Source organism: Coenobita brevimanus, chromosome 4, assembly GCF_032717465.1.
Source record: "Coenobita brevimanus isolate Jiangsu-jjx chromosome 4, ASM3271746v2, whole genome shotgun sequence".
NCBI classification, from domain to species: Eukaryota; Metazoa; Arthropoda; class Malacostraca; order Decapoda; family Coenobitidae; genus Coenobita; species Coenobita brevimanus.
In genome coordinates this window covers 25,663,863-25,689,386 of record NC_136957.1, presented here as the reverse complement: position 1 = coordinate 25,689,386, position 25,524 = coordinate 25,663,863, and the positions used below count along the sequence as shown (strand labels likewise).

At 41.3% G+C, this 25,524-nt stretch overlaps 1 non-coding gene across 1 annotated transcript; it reads right to left on the bottom strand.

The window, feature by feature from the left end:
- Positions 1 to 21,408: 21,408 nt before the first annotated feature.
- On the bottom strand, positions 21,409 to 21,527 carry LOC145396915 (5S ribosomal RNA). The gene has a single exon (XR_013896878.1). It is a non-coding gene; the product is annotated as a 5S ribosomal RNA (ribosomal RNA).
- Positions 21,528 to 25,524: the final 3,997 nt, after the last annotated feature.

The following is a 25,524-nucleotide window of genomic DNA, read 5'->3' as shown; positions in this document are numbered from 1 at the left end:
ATTCATTTCCAGTTTTACGGCCGTTGACTGACGCCAAATGAATGAAATTATTGAAAAAGACATATGATACGTCATGACTAAATATACTGAAATAACTGTTGATGTGACTTGTCCAAAATGAGTCGACTGAAATGAGATGCCTGAAAATGTAATGACTTGTAATAAAAAGTCTGAAACGATTTACCTCAAATTCACGACTGAGAATATTCATAAAATTACTTAAGTGGCTACCACGACTTACCAGAAACTACTGTAATGACCTGCTTGAATTTGCTGAAATATTTCTTTATATAACTTTCATGAAATTACTAAAATGACACCCTTGACAGGAATGAAGCAGCTCCTACACTGATTTAAATGTTGCCTCCAAATACTTGTAAGATATTATTTGCCTAAAACGAGGTACGGAAATGACTTAAACTGCATCTCTGAAATTACTTCCATAAATAAACTAAACTGAAGTTGCTTAAATGAAATAAGTTAGTTATAATATATGAAACGACGTCTAAATGAACTTCGCTGAAATGACTGAAATGACGGTTGAAATGACCGTACTTGACTGATAACTGAAATTATCTGAATCACATATATTTTTCGTACTGACTGATGAGGGTGAAATGATATGACTACAGCGACAGAAATGACATTGTAAAGTCAAGAACGACCTGATCGATATTAACTAACATAGATACACAACTGAAATGTATGCGGTAACCTGGGGATGATTACAGACATTTTATATACCGGGAGATAATGTGTAGTTTTATATTGAATGATATGGTTGGAATGGCGTGACTAATAGGACAGCTTTTTAAATTTGGCAACATATATACATGGCTGATTCGTACAACCTCCAGAAGATTTGATCCAACTTTGAAAGTAGTTGTAAAAGTGACTGGGTACAATATGATTATATCTACCTTTTCCTGATAGAACTGTTAGTACTGTAGATAGCAAGAATGAACTAAATATTTCACCGAACAGAAAAGACTTAAAGAATGTTTCTAACCGTTTTATTACGAGGGGTCTCTCCTAAGTTGTATAAAATCATCGACTGGTAGCAAGAATTAATAAGAAAAAAAAAGTGACGTGATAACGTAACCTCGTCTGACGAATAATGGACGCAAATGACTTAAATACAGTCCTAAAAAAAAAAAAAATGTCATTATTTCCAAGGGAATGCAAGATGCAAAAACTGCCAATATTCCCATGAGAATGTAGGATACAAAAGTTGCCAATATACTGCCAGGGGAATGCAAGATGCAAAAACTGTCAATATATTGCCAGGGGAATGCAAGATGCAAAAACTGCCAGTATATTGCCAGGGGAATGCAAGATGCAAAAACTGTCAATATATTGCCAGGGGAATGCAAGATGCAAAAACTGCCAATATATTGCCAGGGGAATGCAAGATGCAAAAACTGCCAATATATTGCCAGGGGAATGCAAGATGCAAAAACTGTCAATATATTGCCAGGGGAATGCAAGATGCAAAAACTGTCAATATATTGCCAGGGGAATGCAAGATGCAAAAACTGCCAATATTGGGAAGGTAATGCAGGATGCTGTCCAAGGAGCTACATACAGTGCACCCCTCCTAGCAAACAATGCAAAACTCCGGATTCGTGTAGCCTTATTTCACTAAATATGTGGACGCTGGAGAGGACGCCTTCCGGTGACACCGCCTTGCATACGCCCAGAGGACCTGCCCGGATACACAAACGTCCCTCAGTTCCTTAATTCCGAAAGGAAGAGGTTGGACTGTAGAATTTGCTGTCTGCCGTCCACTGAGCTGACATGGAATTTAGTCTGCAGTTGTGGCTACAACAACAACAACAACAGTAATTACTACTACTACTACTACTACTACTATTACTACTACTACTACTACTACTACTACTACTACGACTACTACTCTCTCACTCTCTCTCTCTCCCTCCATAATTTTGTGTCCAGTTATCTGTAAAATCTATCAATCCATCAATCAATCTACCAATCTGTCTATCTATTCCCCTGTCTGTCTACATTTCTTCAAGTCTGTCTGCCTACCCCTTCATCGAACTGACCATTTATGTCTGTTCGTCTGTCTATCTATGTATTAATCTCTCCCTAAGTATCTATTTATCCATCTTTCTTTGAATTTATCCATCTACTTATTCATTGTGTAGGTATCACTCTATCCATCTTTCATTCCTCTTCCGTTTCACTTCTGGTCCAAAACCTCTCAGATTTTTGCACTGTGTGTGTATGTGTGTGTGTGTGTGTGTGTGTGAGAGAGAGAGAGAGAGAGAGAGAGAGAGAGAGAGAGAGAGAGAGAGAGAGAGAGAGAGAGAGAGAGACAGACAGACAGACAGACAGACAGACAGAGAGTTGGTCGGTTCGCTGCATTGTGTTTTTTGTTTTTAATGTTGCGTTCTTCTTTGTGTCAGCTTATTGCTAGACGCTTTAATCTTGTAAAGACTGGCCACAAACAAATTGCCTCCTTGTTGCCCTATCCCCTACCATTTCGCAGCCCTCCCCCCAACTTCTATCTCCCTCTTTCATATACCTCACCACTCAGTCCCTCCATCTCATCCTCGGTCTCCCCCTCCCTCTCTCCCTCTCTACCTCACTCACATACACTCTCCCAGTCAATCTCTTACTCACCATCCTCTTCACGGGGCCAAACCTAGTAGTGTAATTTTTCGAACACTTTCCATCACATCCACGTCTAGAACACAACACTCTATCACATCCTCATTTGTCAGTCTGTCTCTCTATGTAATTCCGCATGCTCCATTCAAATAATTCGTTTCCATTGCTCTCACTCTTGCCTTGTGTCATTCCAACAAGGTTAAACCTTTGCTTCCATACATTTACGTAGAGACCACAATATTGTCATGCAGTTATTTTTTATTTACTTCCACGCTCACTTCTCTGCTTTTAAATTTTTATCACTGCTTTCAGTGAACGAGCACCCTTTCTTCCGTTGTACTCTTTCAAACACTTCATCTTCTAGACTTCCATCCTTATTCACCACAATACCCATTTACTTCAATGCACTCAAAATTTCCTTTCCTCACTATCCAGCCTCCCTCTGCATTCAGTGATTTCATTTCTCTCGAAGATCACAACTTTACCCTTCCCTTTACTCATTTTTAGATTCTGCATCTTACATAGTCTCCCAAACTCATTCATCAAGCCTTGCAGTTCCCCTTCGTCATCATTTAAAACAGTATCTTCTGCAAACAGACAAACAGGAAATTTGCAAACGCTGCCCCTTCTCAGTAGAGCCGCTTCAGCATCCACTGCCCTACCGTGTATCTTTTATAACTCCATCCATATACAAATTGAACAACCCTGGAGACATGACACATCCCTGTTTCAGTCCAGCATCCAGAGAGAAACATTTACTCAGTTCACCATCCACAGGCTTTGCGACCTTGTTCCCTCGTACGTACTGTCCATGGCATTCAACAGTTTCCCATTTACTCCATGTATTTTGAATAGTTTCTACAAACTTCACTGATTTTAATTTGGTAGGCAGTTCTGCTAATTGCTCTTAGCACATCTCTCTCTCTCTCTCTCTCTCTCTCTCTCTCTCTCTCTCTCTCTCTCTCTCTCTCTCTATCTATCTATTCTTTTATCTCTCAAATCTATCGGTTTATTTACATCTAATTTTCAGTAAGCTTAACGTACTCCTCAGTTAAGATGTTCCTTCCAACTCAAACGCCTGTTTTTTCATCTTTCCTCTTCTCTCTCTACTTCACTTCTTCTTTCCCACTTACCGTCGCTCCTTCATTCTCTCCTCTCCTCCCTCTCAGTCCATTTCTCCCTCCCTCTATCTTTCCCTTTCGACCTCCTTAGATCCCTGCGTCTCTGTCTTTCCCTCTCTGGCTTTCTAATACCATACTTTCTTATCCCCTTATCTGCTTCCTCCTGTTCTTCCCCATATCCATTCCTCCTGACTTCTCAACTTTATTCCTTCTATCCCTTTCCCCCCTCTATCTCTCCAAACTCACTCCCTTTTCTTCATTCCCTTTTTCTCTCCTTGCTTCCGTCCCTTCTTCTCTTTTCAAGATCTCGACCCAAAATATTTACATATTAAAACACAGAGCTGTGATACAGACGGAGAGGGAGCGATGGGGAAAAGGTTAGCGAAAAGAAGGAGAGGGGAGGGATGAGGAAAGGAGGAGATGGAAGGAGAGGGGAGAGACCAGGAGCCAGGGGAGTGAAGGAGATGAGAGGAGTAAAATGGAGGTAATGGGAAGAACGAAGAGCAGAGAAGGGGAGAGAAAGGGTGGGGAAGGAGAGGAGGGGTAGGAGAGGAAGGGAAGGCAGATGAGAGAAAAGCCTAGAAAGAAGGAGGAAAGGGACGGAGAGAGGAGCGATGAGACTGGCCGGGGGTAAGAAGGGTGAGGATAGGAAGGGAGGTGAGAGGCGCAAGAGATGGAGAAAAGAGGACGGGATGGATGGGAAGAAAAGTGGGAAGGGGGAGATGAAACGAAAACTAACAGGGAGGTGGGGAATGATGAAGGGAGGGGGGGGGGGGGATGAAGAGAGGATATTGACGATTACTTGAAATGTGAGGAAAGTTGAGTGAAGAGGGATGAGACGAATAGGGGATGGGGGGAGAAGGAGAGACGAAACGAAGAGGAGAAAAGGAAAGGAAAGCACTGACACGAAGGCAGAGGGGAGGAGGAGAGACTAGAACAGGTAACAGGGGAGAGGAGGAGAAGGAACCAAAGAAAAAAAAAGTAACCAAACAAAGAAGAAGTAAAAGGAAAACAGATACGAAAAAAGACAAAAAGTAGGAAAGACAGCTAAGGAAGGTAATGAATGAGGGCTACAAAAGACAGAGAAAAATATAACATGATGCTGGACCGAAGAGAAAGAGAGAGAGAGAGAGAGGGGGGGGGAGAGAAAATCTATGAAAATTATGAAACGAATCTACGATAATTGAAACCACTGGGAACTAACAACCGCTTAGTCTAACTGCAACCCCAGCGTGGCTGACGGTGGTGGTGTTGGTGGTGTTGGTGGTGGTGGGGGTAGTAATTCTAGTCTTGCTATTAGTGATGGAAATGGTAGCGGTAGTTGTGGTGCTGGTGGCAGCGGTAGTGGTGGTGGTGATAGTAATTCTAGTATTGGCTGCAGTAATTCTAGTTTTTGTACTAGTTGTGGTTGTGGTACTGGTAGTAGTAGTGGTGGTTCTGGAACTAGTGGTGGTGGCGGTGACAAGGGTAGTGATGGGGGAAGTGATGGTGTTGGTGGTGGTGGCAGTGGTAGTCGTACTGATAGTCGTGGCATATGCTGTAGCAGTGGTGGTTGTGGTGGGTTGTAGTAGTTGTGGTGGTGGTGGTGATGGTAGTTGTGGTGATACTGGAAATGATGGTGGAAGCTGTTGTGGTAATGGTGGAAGAAGTGGCAGTTGTGGTGCCTGTGGTGGAGGTGGTAATAGGGATGGTGGTGGTCGTGGTACTGGTTGGTGTGGTGCTGGTAGTTTAGGCATAATTCTAGTTTTGGTAGCCTTGGTGGTAGTGGTAGTTGTGGTGGTCGTCGAAAGTGGAAAGAGTAGTAGTGATGATGGTAGTGATCACGGCAACAGTAGTGTTAGTCGGCGTGTTTGTGGTAGTACTATAAGTAGGCTAAATAAGTGTGTGTGTGTGTGTGTGTGTGTGTGTGTGTGTGTGTGTGTGTGTGTGTTTACGTACATGCTAACACCACTAACTCTATAACTCCAATACACACACACACACACACACACACACACACACACACACACATTAAAATACCTCCACAAACACCCAGGGCAGGGCTGTGGTAAAGATGAAGTATCTCCATTACCAATTATGGTCATCAGCAGAGCAGCACAATGAGGGTAATTATTACGTACGTGTGGTATTTAAGTTACTCCCACGCCATTGGTTGTGGTGAGTGTGTCATCAACACTTACGGCACCGAAACCGAGTCTGCAGCTCTATGACCTTGTACAGATCCCTCGTAAATTACCCATAATATACATCAACATTATAAACCATACATAAAAGGCCAAACTTACCTAGCTTACCTTGAAAGCTACCCTCACTTACGGTAACCTAAGCTATTTCTAGTCAAGTGCCACTTTATTTGCCAGCAAATTACTGAACGCGTTCAGTGATGTGGATCTCTATACATACCTTTTTATTTGTTTGTATATTTGTTTCTATGTATTTCTGGCAAATGCAAGACTATTAACAAAATACTGAAGAAACCTTTCTGGCTGAATGTTACTGTATAATCTTGCTTAACCCTTTCAATATGAAGTTGTATTTTCATTACTTTGCTGTCACATACTGATTTTTTCTATACGAGACATCTCTTTGAGAGAGGAGTTTATCGTGGCTCTGTCTTCACCACCACTGGTCTACCGATGTCTAACCAAACACCTTCCCATCCACTGTCCTTTGGCCCAAACTAACCTATATTTACCCATCTACAGTCGCAAATCTAATCCAACTTTCCATATCACTTGCCTCCAAACCTGACCTGTCAAAGTTAATTCTCTTCCCATATACGGATCCCAAGCCCTACTTAACTTCACATAATCTAAAATATCCTACCTCAGCTTAACACTAACCTCAGTCCATCCTCTGCCATATAACCTAACATATTTTAACCTAACCTGACCTAACATGAACCTCTCCTCATTTATAACTACCAAGTTTAAGCCTAACTCGAACCAATCCACGGTCCATATCCTAATCTATTTTTTTCTAGCATTACCTAACCCCATCTAACCTAACCTAATCTAGCGTAATCTCTGACTACCCTAGCACAGCCTTCTAAACTAACCCTATCATCTAACCTTACCAAATAGAATAACTTAACACTAGCTAATAAGAACTCCCCATCCCCCTTAATTATTCTAACACGTAATCTGTGCCAAGGAATGGCCCATAGACAACCAATCCTAGTCATATTTAACCAAACACCACTTACTACCGATCCACAATCACTTAACCTAATTAAACGTAACCAAACCTTATCTATCCCCAACTAATCTGAAATAACCTGCTCTAACTCAGCCTAAACTTAATCCTCATCATAAATCTAAGCTTACCTAACCTAATGTAACTTAATCTGCCAACAAATACCTCAACGCCCACACCGTCCACATCCCCTAAAGATCATTTCCCATAGTTCGCTGATTCAAGCTGTGCCATCTGCATCGAACAGCGTTGTTCTATGGAGCGGGATCCAGGGAAACAATAGCGCTTTAAAGCACCACGGAACAAAAGCACCAATTTTGCTTTGTAAAAGCAAAAACCAGGGGGGGGGGGGTAGCTGGGGGAAGAGGGGGCATAAAAGTTGGGGAGAAGGAGAGGGAGAGAGAAGAGGTGGGGAAGTGAGGGATGAGAGAAAGAGGAGAGGGGCATGTTTTTCAACTGTATTAAAAGGCAGCATTGTTTGGTTATGGAAAAAGCTGTGTTTGTGTGAGGTACCCAGTGAGATTGCGCCTTGTATGGGAGCGTGTTTTTGTGTGTGTGGAGTGTGAGTGTGTCACTGCGTGATTTTTTTGTGTGTATGTATTTGGGTGTGGGTTAATGGATGTGTGTGTATTGCGGCTCAGTGTGCGTAATGTGTGTAAACATGTGCCTTTGTTGATGATGTTTAAAATGTAATTAGAGGACTTGGGTGAGTTCTTGTCAGTCGGTGTTTAGATGTACAATGATTCATTCTCAGTCAAAGATGCACATAGAGCTGGTAAAAATGAATCTCTCTCCCTCACACACACACACACACACACCTCTCTCTCTCTCTCTCTCTCTCTCTCTCTCTGCGATATCCATGCTCATGTTTCTATAACATTTATTTAACAGTGACGCAACAACTTTCGATAAACGAGGACTATGGATTCAAGGGTCCATAACGAGTGCAGATTAACGAAAGGGCTCGAGAAATAAACGGTACGGCCTACTGAATAATCCATACAAGGAGTAGACTGTAGCACCAGTCGAACAGGGCAGTACTCCCGAGGTGGATGGCAAGCTGGTGATAGGGAGAGCTGGAGCTCCCGTTTCGCCAGCCCTCAGGACTTGATCCAGATCATCCCCCTTTGCTGAACATTTTCAGTGCTTTCATTTACACAGAGAGTAGGCCAGCATACTCTCTTAATACCTCTACTTTTAACTGTCTACACCATACTTCATGCGCATAACATATCATACCTTCTATTCCACTCTCTTAGCAATGGCCGCTGCAATTTTACTTTCAAAAGAGGTGGTACCTCGGATTGCCACCACCAGCATAGTAGGGTTGGCGGCACAGGTTCCTCCCGGTCGCCACCAAGTACTGTGCCAGCAGCGACTACTGCGATTTCCGGCCATGCTCGTCAGCAGAGAAGTGAAAATGCCGCCTTATTATTCACCAACATCGTGGGCTTACTACCAACTGAAATTCAGTCCATTTTTTCCTACAGTCCATATCCCCTCTGGCCCTATTCCTCACAGAACCACAAATCTCACCGTCTACTGAAATATCCCCATATTGTTTTCCTGGTTACCATCTCCTCACAAACTTCCGTAACAAGGGTGGCACCTGTTGTTATATCAAATCCCAATATGCAGTTGACACCATTTTAAACTTCACTTCATGCAGTTTTGATTACTCGTTGTATAAACTAAACTGTCAAAATATTACCAAATATATCTGTGTAGTTTATTACTCCCCCAATGCTTCTTCTGAACCCAGTGTATTTGATTCCATTTCCACACAGTTGAGTAACCTTAATCTTGCCCAGAACACCGAAATTACCATCTTGGGTGATTTTAACATACATAATGTTGAATGGTTATTGCACTTTGCCAGGACTGACGATGCTGGTCTAGAGTGCGAGCTGTTTGCAGAATCGTTTAATCTCATGCAACAGGTAAAGCAACCAACCAGAATACCAGATAATCCTGACCATAATGCCCATCTTTTGGATCTGTTCCTGACAAATAATCCAGATCAGTACAGGATAGAAGTATTGTCTCCACTTGGATCATCTGACCACACTCTCATCAAAGCCTCATCACTTAGCCCCCCCAAACCTCCCCATTCTGAACCTGTCAGGGTGACTCGATGGCACTTTGATAGGGCAAACTGGGATGAATTTAGAAATTATCTTGCTGACATGGAGAATGTGAATGCATTCAAGTACTTGGGTAGTGTGATGAGTAAGGATGGAACTTTGGGGGAAGAAGTACGTGAAAGGGTACAGCAGGGAAGAAAGGTTGTTGGTACACTGAAAGCAGTGATGAGAAATAGGGGGTTGAGTATGGAAGTTAAGAAGTCACTGCATGATGGTATTGTGATCCCTACCCTGACGTATGGAAGCGAGGCGTGGACATTGCAAGAGGGGAACAAGTCAAGAGTGAGAGCAGTGGAAATGAGTTACTTGAGAGGAGCATGTGGAGTAACGTGGAGGGACAGGTTGACGAATGAAGAAGTGAAGGAACGTTGTGGGGTAGATGTGGATGTGGTTGAAAAGATTAGGAGAAATACACTGAGGTGGTTTGGACATGTGGAGAGAATGGAGAATGAAAGACTGACTAAGAGGGTGTATGTAGGTGAGGTGGAGGGAGGGAGAGGGAGGGGTAGACCGAGGATGAGGTGGAGGGATGGAGTTGAGAGGTATATGAGGGAGGGGGGGTGAGTTGGGGGGAGGGGAGTCAAATGGTGGGTGACAGAGTGACTTGGAGGCGTTTTGTCTGCGGCCACCCTTTGCGGGATTAGGGCGTCGGGCTATAGATAGATAGATAGATAGACATTCCATGGCAGTCTTTCTTCTCTAGTGATATCAGTTTTACCCAGTCCCACATTTGCGATTTAATACTAGCTGGTATGGATTTATTCATATCAAGTCAACAGTTCACTAAAAGATCGAACTCTCCAAAATGGTTTGATAGCAACTGTGCCAGAGCAACAGCCCAAAAGTCATCAGCATATAACTGTTACTTGAAATAAAAGATTGTTAGAAACCATGCAAAAGCTGTAATAAATCTTGCTAAATCAAACTTTCTACAAAACCAAGCATCAAAACATGACAATAGAATATTCTGGTCAACTCTCAATTCTTTCAATAATAACTTTAACAAGTCATCATCCATTCCCCCACTAAAATCTCCAGATGGCAACATTACAAATGACCCACGTGGGAAAGCAGATATCTTTGCCAGTACATTTCCCAGAAATTCTACCTTAGAGGAAGCCAGCCAGAATGTCCCAACACTAGAACTTTACTCTCCCGACATTTTTCCACTTAAAATACAGACAAGGTACGTGAAATCCATCCTAGACAATTTACCTACCAACAAAGCTCCAGGCCCAGATGGAATTCAGCCAATTTTTTTGAAAAAGTGTTCCCAAGAACTCGCCTCTGTTCTTGCAAAATTATTCAGACTATGCATACGTACTTCTTCATTCCCTAATTCATGGAAAGAAGCCAACATCCACCCAATTTCAAAGAAAGGAAGTTTCTCTGACCCCTCTGATTAGAGACCAATAGCTGTCACATCTTCTCTTGGTAAGGTATTTGAAACTGTAATTAATAAGCACATAATTAAACATCTTGATTCCAACAACTTAATTAGTGATAGACAATATGGTTTTCGCCACGAAAGATCCACCACTGACATACTGAATCTCCTGACTCATACCATCCATCAATCAGTTGACCTACATGGTGAAACTCATGCAGTAGCCCTGGATATTTCTAAAGCTTTCGACAGACTGTGGCACCGTTCCCTGTTCTCCAAACTCCCTTGTTATGGACTAAACTCTTTTGTTCCTTTGATTTCCTCATATCTCAGCAATAGAAAAATAAGAGTAAAAGTAGATGATGTATATTCCACTTTCCACTCAGTTAACGCCGTCATGCCGCAGGGATCAGTTTTGGCACCAACCCTGTTCCTCGTTCATATTAATGATCTCTTACCTGTCACCCACAATCCCATCCATTCATATGCTGATGACTCAACACTTCATAGTTCATTCACACTCAGACATCCATTTACAAAGTCCGATATCTCTAACTCTCAATTCAGTACAGCCATCTCTATAAATCAAGACTTATCCACTATCAGTGAATGGGGACAAAATACCTTGTCTCATTTAATGCTAGTAAAACTAAATCTATACAATTTCTAACAGACAGGTATTACCAGAATCGTATATTACCTTCAGTGCTACACATATTCCCATTTCCAAAAGTATTGAAATTCTCGGCGTCTCACTTAACAATGCCCTCAGCTGGACCTCTCATGTTAGATCACTTGCTAAAACCGCCTCGAAGAAACTTGGATTATTTTACCGAGTCCGTAACTTCTTCACTGACGAGCAGTTAGTTATAATTTATGAGTCATGTGCACTCTCAGCTTGAATACTGCTCACTCTTGTGGAGTGGATGTGGAGAGGTTGCATTAAAACAAGTAGAGAAAATTCAGAACAATGCTATTAGAATAACCCTGCTATTACCAATAAACTACCTCCCCTACAAGTAAGAAGAAATGCTGCCTCCCTTGCGTTATTTTACAGATTTTTCTATAGCAAATGCTCAGACGAAGTTGCGTCCATGATGCCACCTCTCCATGCCTTCCCTCGTGCTACACGGGCAGCTGGCAGTGCTCATGACTGGAATGTCACTCAGCCATACTGCAGAACTTCTGCCTATCAGAATTTTTTCATTCCCCGAACTGCTTCTCTCTGGAACTCGCTTCCCCAGAGTCGTTTCCCTCCAAACTTCAACCTACTGCAGTTCAAGTCTAATTGTTACAGATATTTTATGAACAGAGGACACCAGTAATTCTGGTGCATGGATTTGTTTTTTTATATTCATTTGTTTTTCCTTCCTCTGTTCTGTTATTAAAAAAAAAAAAATATGAATGATGGGTACGTGTTACTGAATAATTTACATGAATGAATGATCCAGATACATGAAGGATGCAGAAAACTGAAGGTTGACCAAAGACAAGCGAACCAGCGTCTCGAGTCCGTGCCAGCCGAACCATAGAGTTGGGATTTTATGTTGCCCTTGATTACGATTTAAGCCCAGCCGTCTCTCTCTGTCTCTGTCTCTGTCTGTCTGTCTGTCTGTCTGTCTGTCTGTTTGTCTGTCTGTCTGTCTGTCTGTCTCTCTCTCTCTCTCTCTCTCTCTCCCCGATTTTCACTGAAAGCATCATTCTCCACTTGTTATATTTACTCACTTCTCCCTTAGATTTATTGCTTGTATTTCTGTTTTCCTTTACTTATGTTCTTATGCCCTTCTTCATCCTCCCATCCCCCTTTCTCGGGTACCCATCCTTTCCTTCCATTTTTTTTTTTTTTCCCTGTCGGTGCCGTAATTTTCCCTTTGCTCTTTTGCCTTCCTCCTCTCATTATTTCCAGTATTCGACTTGCCCCTGACGGAAGCAAAGATAAAAGGGACCCAGGAGTTAGCATTAAGGATCAAGAACGTTTGATTGGAGTAGCAGGGACTAATAAGGCTAACAGGTTTCATTACAAGTTATTTCGATCACAAACATCAACACATCTCCAAACATCAGGATTATCGTTTTCATTACCGGTTCTCGAACTCACATAAATTGGAGACGCTGCAACGACATACTAATATGATTCATTCTCATTTATGCTTCGTTAGGCGAATGCACGGTGAAAAGACCGATAACTCATTCAACCAAAAACAATAACAAATCGTCCTTTATTTTCAAAAATCATTCAAAACATAAATGTAATGGGGTGATATTGAAAGGTAAAAGAAGCAACATAAAAAAAAGTCCACTTGAACAATTAATAGTGCATACAGAATGTCTGATTAGTACTAAAAATAAGTATACACCTTTAAAGAACAAAAACAGAGTCTGACACTGGCAGACGCATGTAATATTTATTGTTTGTGGTGCTCGGTGAGTCCCCCAGTGACTGATAAATGAGAAGTTATGGCTGTATGCTGTGAATGAATTCATTTTTAAAATTAGATATTAAGAATGTGCATTTTTCTCTTCTTTTAGCAATTTGTAATTTCCATGTGCATGCTCCTTCAACTATTTTTTAGCTTTTTAATCCTTGCTTTTACAACAGGCTTTTATGGTGGAGGGTTTGGTGTATGAGGGAGTACTTTCTGTTCTCTGTCTTTACCGTATTTAGTTTAATTCCTGCTCCCCTCCCCCTTTCCTTCAGTTCAGTTTCTTCTTATTTTCGATTTCAATCTCCTTCACTTATTTTTTTTTACATTATAGTTTTTTCCCCCCTTTTCCTTCCATGCATGTTCTTATTACCTTCTTCTCCTCATGTTTCCATACTCTCTCCTGAAATCTCTTCTTCAGTCCCTCATATCCTGGTTTACCCCTGCCACATCATAATGTGGCAGGGGTAAACCAGCTCTGTTGTCACTGATTGCAGATGTCACTGATTGCATTGCGCAGTTGATCCTCGTACGGTGTGGTGCGGTGAGGATCTGTCCCTTCTCCCCTTTGGGGCTAAGATGCGAATGAATGTGTTTGAGAGGATGAGTAAATTGGGAGTGTGTCGTCCTGTCTAGGCTACCTCCCTTTCCTTGGGGGAAGCAGCCTAGGTATATAGTATAGTACTTTCTGTCTTCTCACTTTCTCCTTCATGACACCTTTTTTCCACCCGCTCTCCCATCTAGGCTTTCTCATCTTAATTTTTCCTTCGCTGTTTTCTCTTCCCCTCACCCCGTTACTTTATCCTAATCATCCAATACCTACTTCCCCTAAGATTTCCTCCGTCTTTCCTCTCCCATTTGAACATTTACAAACTTTTCTCTTTACTTCCTCCTCCTCTTCCTTTCTTCTGCTCCCCTTCCTCACCTAATACTTTCTCCTGCTCTTCCCCTTCTCCCCTAAATTCCCTGTACTTTCTCCTTTCCTTCCATCTCTTGTCTCCCCACTTGTCCATCCTCCCCCACTCCTACTCTTCCACCTGCCCTCCTCACCTTCTTCCTGCAACTTCTTTCCTTCCTTCCACTCCTACTTTTGGCTCCTCCCTCCCTACCCCCACGGTCGTGAATCACGGTGTCACTCTGGCATTAAAATATTTCATGCCTGATGGACACACCTGCGAACTTGGCCATCAACTCGTTTCACCTTCCCTATCCTCCTCCTTCCCACCGTCACTCCCCTCTCCTCTTTTCCTTACCTCACTCCTTTCCTCTCTCTGCTTCAGCTCTCCAGTTCTTTCCTCACCTTTCTATTGTCCCATCACTTTACTTTCTTTCTCTCCATTTTCTAGCATCATTATCTTCCTTTCCTCATCCTCTCTCTCTCTCTCTCTCTCTCTCTCTCTCTCTCTCTCTCTCTCTCTCTCTCTCTCTCTCTCTCTCTTTCATTCCCCACACGAGGCCCCCAAAATGCAAAAATGTGTCTCTCGCAATTTGTGATGTCGCGCGAGTCAACTAACTTCTCTGGCATTCATCAGAGAGAGAGAGAGAGAGAGAGAGAGAGAGAGAGAGAACGAATAATGGAAAGGAGAAAGTGGTTGCTGGGGAGGAGGTGGTGCGAGAGTAGTGGAGAGAGATGTAAGATTGGCCAACAAATGGATTGTAATACATAAAGAAGTCAATAGATTAACAAGAAACGGTGGCACAATCGGTAGAGAGGTGGCCTGCAGTCCTAACGGACCCAGGTTCAAATCCCCGCTGGGGCAGGGAACAGTTTAAGGATTTGAATTTCATTAAATCAGACTTTACTGATCTACCAGAAGACCCGCCGACATGTCGTAAAAATACCCCCGCTAATACCAATACACCAGTCCTGTATGAGACAGCCCTAGCATGGACAGCCCAATATGGACGGTGGGTGGTGGCGCCGAAGTGGTGATATGTAGAGGTGTATGGTATGTAGGAGGACTGCTGGTCCTTGATGGCAGGTTGTGAAGCCTATGCCCAGAGTCGGACATATACAATATATATATATATATATATATATATATATATATATATATATATATATATATATATATATATATATATATATATACAAAATTCACCTAACTGCACCATCAGCGACCACTAACTGGTCTCCGGGATGTAGATATGACTGCGCTTTGACCATGACCTACTGATTACTCACATAATCGAATTGTTTTAATCTTCACTGAGCCTTAGCTCTTCCACGAACACTGGTTTATATCAGATCAGAACTGTCTGAACTGATTTTGCCAAGTGCCCTTAATTTTTTAATTTTCCCTGTGCCCATAACCACTGAGTGATTGATCTGAAAATTAAATCTCTGTATCCTTGTTTGTAACCTAAAACTTTACAAAACATTCTGTTTAAATTGAATAAATACTCTTAATATTGACCGGGCCCTGTGGGCTTGATCTTTGACCTAATATTGTAAAACGAACAATAGCTTTAGTCCTTTGTTGGTTCCCAAACAATTCCACAAACATTGGTTATACTCAGATAAAAACTGGGATTTTTTTTTTTTTAATCCTTACCTACAACAGACTTTCCTGAAGGACTGTGTGTGTGACTGCGACAGACCTTAAACGTTTCAGAAGACGACAGGAAAATTTTTTTTTCTTTCTTTTTCCCACCTAACTCTTGATTATGTTTGCTGAGTAGGTCACGTGGCTCCCTCCCAGCCTGCAGGGGGTATTGCGCTCGGCAGTTTTCCACTGGCCTTCGTGGAGTGAGGATAGTGCCCTGTTCCTCCTGAATAAAAAAGAAAAAAGAAAACTTCCACCACCACCCAATCAGGGGGAAAGCACGTCCAGTTGCCTGAGTGGCACCACATATCACCCACTGACAACTCTGACGCCATTGTCAAAGGGCAGAAGATGGAAGTGAGAAAATTGCTGTAATTGGAGCAATTACTCTATCTCTTTGTACACTGCCTTATATTTCCCGATCAAACCAGCCTTCCCCTGCCATGCCTTGTCATTCCTTATCAATCCATCTCTCACCTTAACCTCCTCTGCATCTCCCTACTCAACCCTGCCTTTCCTTGCCCTTCCCTATCCTGCACATCTCTATCCTGCCATTTCCTACCATACCCTGCATCTCCCTACCCTACCCTGCCTTTCCCAACCCTATTCTGCCGTTGCTTGCCATGTTTTGGCTTTTCGTAACCATCCTTACACCTCTTTACCCTACCGAGCATCTCTCTACTTTTCCCTTCCCTCCCTACCTTTCCCTACCCTACCCTACCGTACCTTTTCCTACCCTACCATATCCTGCTTTTCCATCCTGCATTTCCCTACCCTACTCTGCCTTTCCCTGACATACTTTCCCTTTCCCTACATGCAACTACTTACCCAACCCTGAATCTCGCTATTCTCCCCAACCTCTCCCTAGACTAACCTGAATTTTTTTTACCCTACTCTTCCTTTCTCTGCCATGTTTTGGCTTTTCCTACCCAACCCTGCATCTCCTTACAATACTGTCGTCTCTCTGCTCAATTTTACCTTTCCCTACCCTATCCTACCTTTCCCTACCATGCTTATTCTTGCCTTCCTCTATCATGTCCTTCCATGCCATGCCTTGAATTTCCCCACCCAACGCTGCCTTTCTACACGCAGAGGACATGTGAACACCTTGGGAGACTACGTAAATATGTTTAAAGACCCTCTTGATACAATGGCGAATGACGTAGCAGTGCATTACCCACTAGCTAAACAGTGACAGTGTCGCTCACCACGAAGCTACTCTGGGTAGCTATAGTAAAATTACAAAAGGTACGCACTGATAGAGAAAGGGATATGAACTACGTTGATAATAAGTAAATAAATATATTAGTGTAGTCAAATGTTAGATTTTTCCCTCAGGTGAAATCTTTGCACAATTATGCTACCTCATTACAATATAAGTTACACTGTATGATCAAAGATATGTATAGGCAGAGAAAGGAAAGTAAGTACGTTCATATGTGATGGTAGAAAAACAAGTAAAACATGTAATAGGTGTCCACACTGAAAGTGTGGAACGTGTTCGAGCGAGAGAGCGAACAAGTCAGGCAGTGCTGAATATTGTCCCATGTGGCTCATCATCTTCCTCTGATTTCCTGACCTGAAAGTACTAAAAAGAACATCTTAGATTACACCAAAAATACTCCCTCACACTTCCTAAAACCAATACTTCTCTTGTATTAATTTTAGGTCTAGGGCTTGGGACCTAGCAGGTTAATAATGACTACTTTTTGCTCACTCACAAAAATTATTTTCGCCAAATCTCTCGGTGCTCAACGATTTCAGTCAGAAATCAGAAATTCAGAGTTTCTCTCGTCGATCAGGGTATTGCATTAGTCTGACTTGGATTCAGTCAAAAAATTAAAAAAAAAAAAAGAAAAAAAAAGCCAAACAGAAGATATCATTTGTTTTGAAAAGACAAAACCTTGTTTCAGCAATCGCCGGAAAATACTGCTGGACTACTCACGCAACCCTAGACCATTACTTCTTGCGCAGCCGGCTGTTACGCTAATCTGCCTTATGAAAAATCGTTTTCTCGATTTACAGATAAATCTATTGGGAATTAGGGTAATCTATAAATGAAATTAATTGAGGATTTTTATGCGATTTCCAAATTGGCGTCTATCTTTCTTGATCTTCAAAATTGGCTGAGATATAAAAAAAAAAAAAAAAGTTCGCTACTGTACTACAAAGTTTTCCTCCCGACCCCTGCCCCCATTCCTTGCTGATGCGATAAATCTTAGGTACATACGTCGGGGGTCCAAACCGTGAAAAAAATTTGGTGTTCGAGCGAGCGAAGCGAGCGAAAACAATGGCTACCTATTCTGGTGTTGTCAATATAGAGTAAAAGTTGTGGAAAGTTTTAGGTTACAAGCAAGGATACAGAGATTTAATTTTCAGACCAATCACTCAAAGGTTATGGGCACAGGGAAAAACAAAAAATCATGGTCACTTGGCAAAATCAGTTCAGACAGTTCTGATCTGATATAAACCAGTGTTCGTGGAAGAGCTAAGGCTCAGTGAAGATTAAAACAATTCGATTATGTGAGTAATCAGTAAGTCATGGTCAAAGCGCAAAGTCATATCTACATCCAGGAGACCAGTTAGTGGTCGCTGATGGTGCAGTTAGGTGAATGAGGCTTCTTGTTAATTTATTGACTTATTTATGTATTACAATCCATTTGTTGGCCAATCTTACAACATCTCCTCTCTCCACTACTCTCGCACCACCTCCTCCCCAGCAACTATTTTCTCCTTTCCATTATTCTCTCTCTCTCTCTCTCTATACTGTATACAGTCGAGCAGAGGTTCTTAACCTAGGGGGCTGAGTAATTTCCAGGGGGGGGGGCCGAGCCCGGGGGAAAAAGTAGGAATTTCTCTAATTACATTTGTAATTCTCTTAACAAGATGCTGGCTAAAATCGAGATGATTATGAAAAAAATACAAAAGTATCGCCTTTACTAATTTTAGTTTTCTATACGCTTCTAGGCTTACCATTTTCTGTACTTATTGAATTTAAATGACCTTATGCATTGCATGCCGGTGTAGCGTTATGATCTGTCCCCCTGTCCGCCCCCTACGGCGCATGCGCGGAAGTTGCCAGAGGCCGCCACAAAAAAGCCATTTGTCCTCTGATCTCTGTAGGGGTAACATGATCGGAGCCTCTCGCCCTTTGTTAACAAACGGCAAATGGTCATTCCGGCTTCTCGTATCATTCGTCTCAAAGCTTTCTCGGGTAGTTTCCGCCCTTAAATTAAATTAGGTTAGGCGGAAAGCGGTAAAAATTCGAATTTCTAAGGTATGAATGAGTTAGGTTGGATAAACATAGTTATAATTAATCATCTGGGGACGAGTTATCTAATCTGTTAGGCGTGAGGATTGCCTTAGCTTTGTATCTTTACAGGAATGAGTCAAGCTTGTACTGTCCCGTGTATTAAACCATTTTTATCATACATATCCTTGAAATTATAAATAGTTTTGGCACACACTACCTCATTCTGTTGTGCATTCCACTGATCAATTGTCCTATTAGGGAAACTGAACTTCCTTACATCTTTATCACCTCTCTTCTTATGCTGTATTGTGCAATGTCCTCTTGCTCATGCTTCACACATATGATATATATTCATTTATGTCTATTTTCTGTTCCCCTGATATGCATTTATATAGCATAATCATGTCTCCTCCTCCTCTCCTGCAGCATTGGTAAATTCAATCTTTCCAGTCTTTCTCAGTAACTTACTGTAAATCCCTTAAGCTTGGCACCCATCTTGTAGTGGCACGTTGTACTTTTTCAATCTTATCTGTGTTTTTTGAGATGAGGATTCCAGACTACTGTGATGCATACTCCAGAGTTGGTCTGATGAATGATATTATCTTCCTCAGCATATCTTCATTTATATATGTGAATGCTATTCTCATATTAGCAAGCAATGTATACATGTTTCGTACCTTCTCACTGATGTGATCATCAGGAGATAGTCTGTTACTGATAATTACTCCTAGGTCCTTCTCCTTTTCTGATATGTGTAGGGTTGATCTTCCTAACTTATAATACCAATCTGGTCTTTTCTCACTTTTACCAAATGTTATTACATGACACTTATCCACATTAAATTCCATTTGCCATTTATTGCTCCATTCATGAAGCTTGTTCAATTCCTCTTGCAGCTCTTTGCAAGAATCTATGTTAGTAATTTTCTTTTGAATTTTTGCATCATCTGCAAACATATTTAGAAAGCTTCCTCTCTGCGTTATATATTCACTTTAATACTCACCCAACCCCTTTTTAAATGCCATAGAGTCAATAAGTGGCTTTTCCTTTTCCTTTTTTTCTTAAAATCTAAATAGATAACTGTCCACCCATCCTTCTCTTTTCTGTAGTGTTTCTCTAACTTTGTCATAATTGCTTAGAAGATTAGTAACACATGATTTTCCCTTCCTAAAACCGAACTGCCTGTCTTTTATCATACCATGTTCTAGATGTTTTACAACACTGGTCAGTGATACTGGTCTGTAGCTGAGTAGTTCTCACTGTGTTAAATTTGACTAGTGTACAGGTATTTGTAGACCTCACAGGTGGTTAAGAGGGATGAGTAAAGGACTCATGAATGGAATGGAATGAAATGGAATGGAATAATTAAAAAAAAAAAAAAAAAGGCGAGCACCAAGCCACTCAATGACTAAGTTTCCCCCGGCGGAGGGGGGGAGGGATAGAATACCTCCTCAGTATCCCTGCTTGTCGTAAAAACCGTCTAAAAGGGGCACTTTAATCTTCATCCTTCCTCTTTTCCCCCTCTGCTTCTTGTACTTTATCTGTCCCACCTCTCTGCCTTATATTTTCACTTTAATACCCACCCAACTCCTATTGTAGTGCCATATAGTCATTGAGTGGCTTGGTGCTCCCTTTCCTTTCTTTTTTTTTTTTTTTAATAATCCATTCCATTCAATGACTAAGTTATATGGCACTAACTTGGGTGGGTATTGAAAATATATGGCAGAGAGGTGGAACAGATAAAGTACAAGAAGCAGAGGGGGAAAAGAGGAAGGATTTTTAGTGGGCTTTTACGACAAACAGGGATACTGAGGAAGTATTCTATCCCCCCCCTCCCCGAGGGGAAAAGATTCGTGAGATAACCGTGACTGGGAGCTGGCTTAGTTTCCATTGATAGTACCCCTCTGGGGAGGGGGGACAGAATACTTCCAAAGTATCCCTGCTTGTGGCAAAAGGGGCACTTTAATCTTCATCCTTCCCCTCTTCCCACTCTGCTCCTGTACTTTATCTGTCTTACCTGTCTGCCTTACATTTTCACTTTAATACCCACCAAACCCTCTTCCATTATAGTGCCATGTAGTCATTGTTATAGCTTGGTACTGGCGCTTATTATTCACCTCCTCTTGTACTTCATGTGTCTTATCTCTCAGCCTTATATTTTCACTTTAATAACCACCCAACCCCCTTCCACCTCAGTGCCATATTTTCATTGGCTTGGTGCTAACTTTTGCTTTTTTTATTTTTTATTACTGTGTTCAATGCATTTCTACTGATAGTACAGTATATAAATATATCCTGAGCTACTGGACACGACAGGGTTTATGTTACTGCACATGTGTGCAGATTTAAATAAACGATTGGTATTAAAATATGCCAATCAGTGATGTGTAGTAATGTATCCAATGTGCTGAATAACCTAACTTAGGATTTTTTTTTTTTCCCATAACAACTAGTATCTGAAGTGATCTCAGTAACGTAACTGATAAGGGGTTTTACTTTATCCTTATCCATTGAATCAGTAGCAGTGCTGTAACAGTGTGAACAGGAAACTTCACTAAGCATACCCTACTGGAGTGCATACTGTTTTCATAGTATTTGGAGTTAAAAGTTCATTCATATCCCAGACAGGGTGGCCAAGGGCTTAGAGTTAATTGTTTTTACAGGGAGGGGCACTAATCCTCCACCAACCCCACTTGACGTAGGGATGCCAACAGCATCTGGTGTTCCCCGGCGGTCACCCATCCAAGTACTAACCAGACCCAACGTTGCTTAACTTCGCTGATCGAACGGGAAGCGGTGTACTCAACGGGGTATGGCCGTTAAAAGTACTTTCCCATAAATGAAATTTAGAGGCTAATTTTTATTTCACATTGACTGAACTTGAACTATACTGGACTAGCCTAACACTCTTATGTGAGATTTCTCAAAACTAAAGGGAGATGTAAGATTTCTCAAACTAAAGGGATTGGATTGGATAAATGGAAAAAAAAGGAAAAGGAAAAGCCACTTATTGACTCTATGGCATTTAAAAGGGGTTGGGTGAGTATTAAAGTGAATATATAATGCAGAGAGGAAGCTTTCTAAATATGTTTGCAGATGATGCAAAAATTCAAAAGAAAATTACTAACATAGATTCTTGCAAAGAGCTGCAAGAGGAATTGAACAAGCTTCATGAATGGAGCAATAAATGGCAAATGGAATTTAATGTGGATAAGTGTCATGTAATAACATTTGGTAAAAGTGAGAAAAGACCAGATTGGTATTATAAGTTAGGAAGATCAACCCTACACATATCAGAAAAGGAGAAGGACCTAGGAGTAATTATCAGTAACAGACTATCTCCTGATGATCACATCAGTGAGAAGGTACGAAACATGTATACATTGCTTGCTAATATGAGAATAGCATTCACATATATAAATGAAGATATGCTGAGGAAGATAATATCATTCATCAGACCAACTCTGGAGTATGCATCACAGTAGTCTGGAATCCTCATCTCAAAAAACACAGATAAGATTGAACAAAGTACAACGTGCCACTCACAAGATGGGTACCAAGCTTAAGGGATTTACAGTAAGTTACTGAGAAAGACTGGAAAAGATTGAATTTACCAATGCTGCAGGAGAGGAGGAGGAGACATGATTATGCTATATAAATGCATATCAGGGGAACAGAAAATAGACATAAATGAATATATATCATATGTGTGAAGCATGAGCAAGAGGACATTGCACAATACAGCATAAGAAGAGAGGTGATAAAGATGTAAGGAAGTTCAGTTTCCCTAATAGGACAATTGATCAGTGGAATGCACAACAGAATGAGGGTAGGTGTGCCAAAACTATTTATAATTTCAAGGATATGTATGATAAAAATGGTTTAATACACGGGACAGTACAAGCTTGACTCATTCCTGTAAAGATACAAAGCTAAGGCAATCCTCACGCCTAACAGATTAGATAACTCGTCCCCAGATGATTAATTATAACTGTGTTTATCCAACCTAACTCATTCATACCTTAGAAATTCGAATTTTACCGCTTTCCGCCTAACCTAATTTAATTTAAGGGCGGAAACTACCTGAAAAGCTTTGAGACGAATGATACGAGAAGCCGGAATGACCATTTGCCGTTTGTTAACAAAGGGCGAGAGGCTCCGATCATGTTACCCCTACAGAGATCAGAGGACAAATGGCTTTTTGTGGCGGCCTCTGGCAACTTCGCATGCGCCGTAGGGGGCGGACAGGGGGACAGATCATAACGCTACACCGGTGTAGCGTTATGATCTGTCCCCCTGTCCGCCCCCTACGGCGCATGCGCGGGAGTTGCCAGAGGCCGCCACAAATATGCCATTTGTCCTCTGATCTCTGTAGGGGTAACATGATCGAGCACTTCCTCGCCCTTTGTTTACAAACGGCAAATGGTCATTCCGGCTTCTCATATCATTCGTCTCAAAGCTTTCTCGGGTAGTTTCCGCCCTTAAATTAAATTAGGTTAGGCGGAAAGCAGTAAAAATTCGAATTTCTAAGGTACGAATGAGTTAGGTTGGATAAACATAGTTATAATTAATCATTTGGGGACGAGTTATCTAATCTCTTAGGCGTGAAGATTGCCTTAGCTTTGTATCTTTACAGGAATGAGTTACGCTCGTACCGTCCCGTGTATTAAACCATTTTTATCATACATATCCTTGAAATTATAAATAGTTTTGGCACACACTACTTCATTCGGTTGCGCATTCCACTGATCAATTGCCCTATTAGGGAAACTGAATTTCCTTACATCTTTATCACCTCTCTTTTTATGCTGTATTTTGCAATGTTCTCTTGTTGATGCTTCACACATATGATATATATTCATTTATGTCTATTTTCTGTTCCCCTGATATGCATTTATATAGCATAATCATGTCTCCTCCTCCTCCTCTCCTGCAGCATTGATAAATTCAATCTTTCCAGTCTTTCTCAGTAACTTAAATCCCTTAAGCTTGGTACCCATCTTCTAGTGGCCTTTGTACTTTTTCAATCTTATCTGTGTTTTTTGAGATGAGGATTCCAGACTACTGTGATGCATACTCCAGAGTTAGTCTGATGAATATCTTCCTCAGCATATCTTCATTTATGTATGTGAATGCTATTCTCATATTAGCAAGCAATGTATACATGTTTCGTACCTTCTCACTGATGTGATCATCAGGAGATAGTCTGTTACTGATAATTACTCCTAGGTCCTTCTCTTTTCTGATATGTATAGGGTTGATCTTCCTAACTTATAATACCCATCTGGTCTTTTCTCACTTTTACCAAATTTTATTACATGACACTTGTCCACAGTAAATTCCATTTGCCATTTATTGCTCCATTCATGAAGCTTGTTCAATTCCTCTTGCAGCTCTTTGCAAGAATCTATGTTAGTAATTTTCATTTGAAATTTTTGCATCACCTGCAAACATATTTAGATAGCTTCCATTTCCAATATTACTGTCTATGCCATTTATATATACTAAAAACATAATATACTAAAAACATAACTGAGCCCTGTGGAACTCCGCTGGTCACTTCCCTCCATGATGAGTAATTTCCCCTTAATATTGTTCTCATTTCCCTTTTTCTGAGAAAATCCTGCATTCAACAGTGGACATTGCCTTGGATACCTCCTTGATGGTACAGCTTCCATAAAAGTCTTTGGTGCAGTATCTGTCAAATGCTTTCTTAAAATCTAAATAGATACTGTCCACCCATCCTTCTCTTTTCTGTAATGTTTCTCTAACTTTGTCATGATTGCTTAAAAGATTAGTAACACATGATTATCCCTTCCTAAAACCTAACTGCCTCTCTTTTATCATACCATGTTCTAGATGTCTTACAACACTGGTCAGTGATACTGGTCTGCAGCTGAGTAGTTCTCATTATGTTCTCATTGTGTTAAATTTGACTAGAGTACAGGTATTTGTAGACCTCACAGGTGGTTAAGAAGGATGAGTAAAGGACTTATGAATGGAATGGAATGAAATGGAATGGAATTAAAAAAAAAAAAAAAAAAAAGGAAAGCGAGCACCAAGCCACTCAATGACTAATTTTCCCCCGGCGGAGGGAGGGGGGGGGATAGAATACCTCCTCAGTATCCCTGCTTGTCGTAAAAACCGTCTAAAAGGGGCACTTTAATCTTCATCCTTCCTCTTTTCCCCCTTTGCTTCTTGTACTTTATCTGTCCCACCTCTCTGCCTTATATTTTCACTTTAATACCCACCCAACTCCTATTGTGGTGCCATATAGTCATTGAGTGGCTTGGTGCTCGCTTTCCTTTCTTTCTTTCTTTTTAAATATTCCATTCCATTCAATGACTAAGTTTTATGGCACTAACTTGGGTGGGTATTGAAAATATATGGTAGAGAGGTGGAACAGATAAAGTACAAGATGCAGAGGGGGGGAAAAGGGGAAGGATTTTTAGTCGGCTTTTACGACAAGCAGGGATACTGAGGAAGTATTCTATCCCCCCCTCCCCGAAGGGAAAGGATTTGTGAGATAACCATGACTGGGAGCTGGCTTAGTTTCCATTGATAGTATCCCTCTGGGGAGGGGGGACAGAATACTTCCTCAGTATCCCTGCTTGTCGCAAAAGGGGCACTTTAATCTCCATCCTTCCCCTCTTCCCACTCTGCTCCTGTACTTTATCTGTCTTACCTCTCTGCCTTACATTTTCACTTTAATACCCACCAAACCCTCTTCCATTATAGTGCCATGTAGTCATTGTTTTAGTTTGGTACTGGCGCTTATTATTCACCTCCTCTTGTACTTCATGTGTCTTATCTCTCAGCCT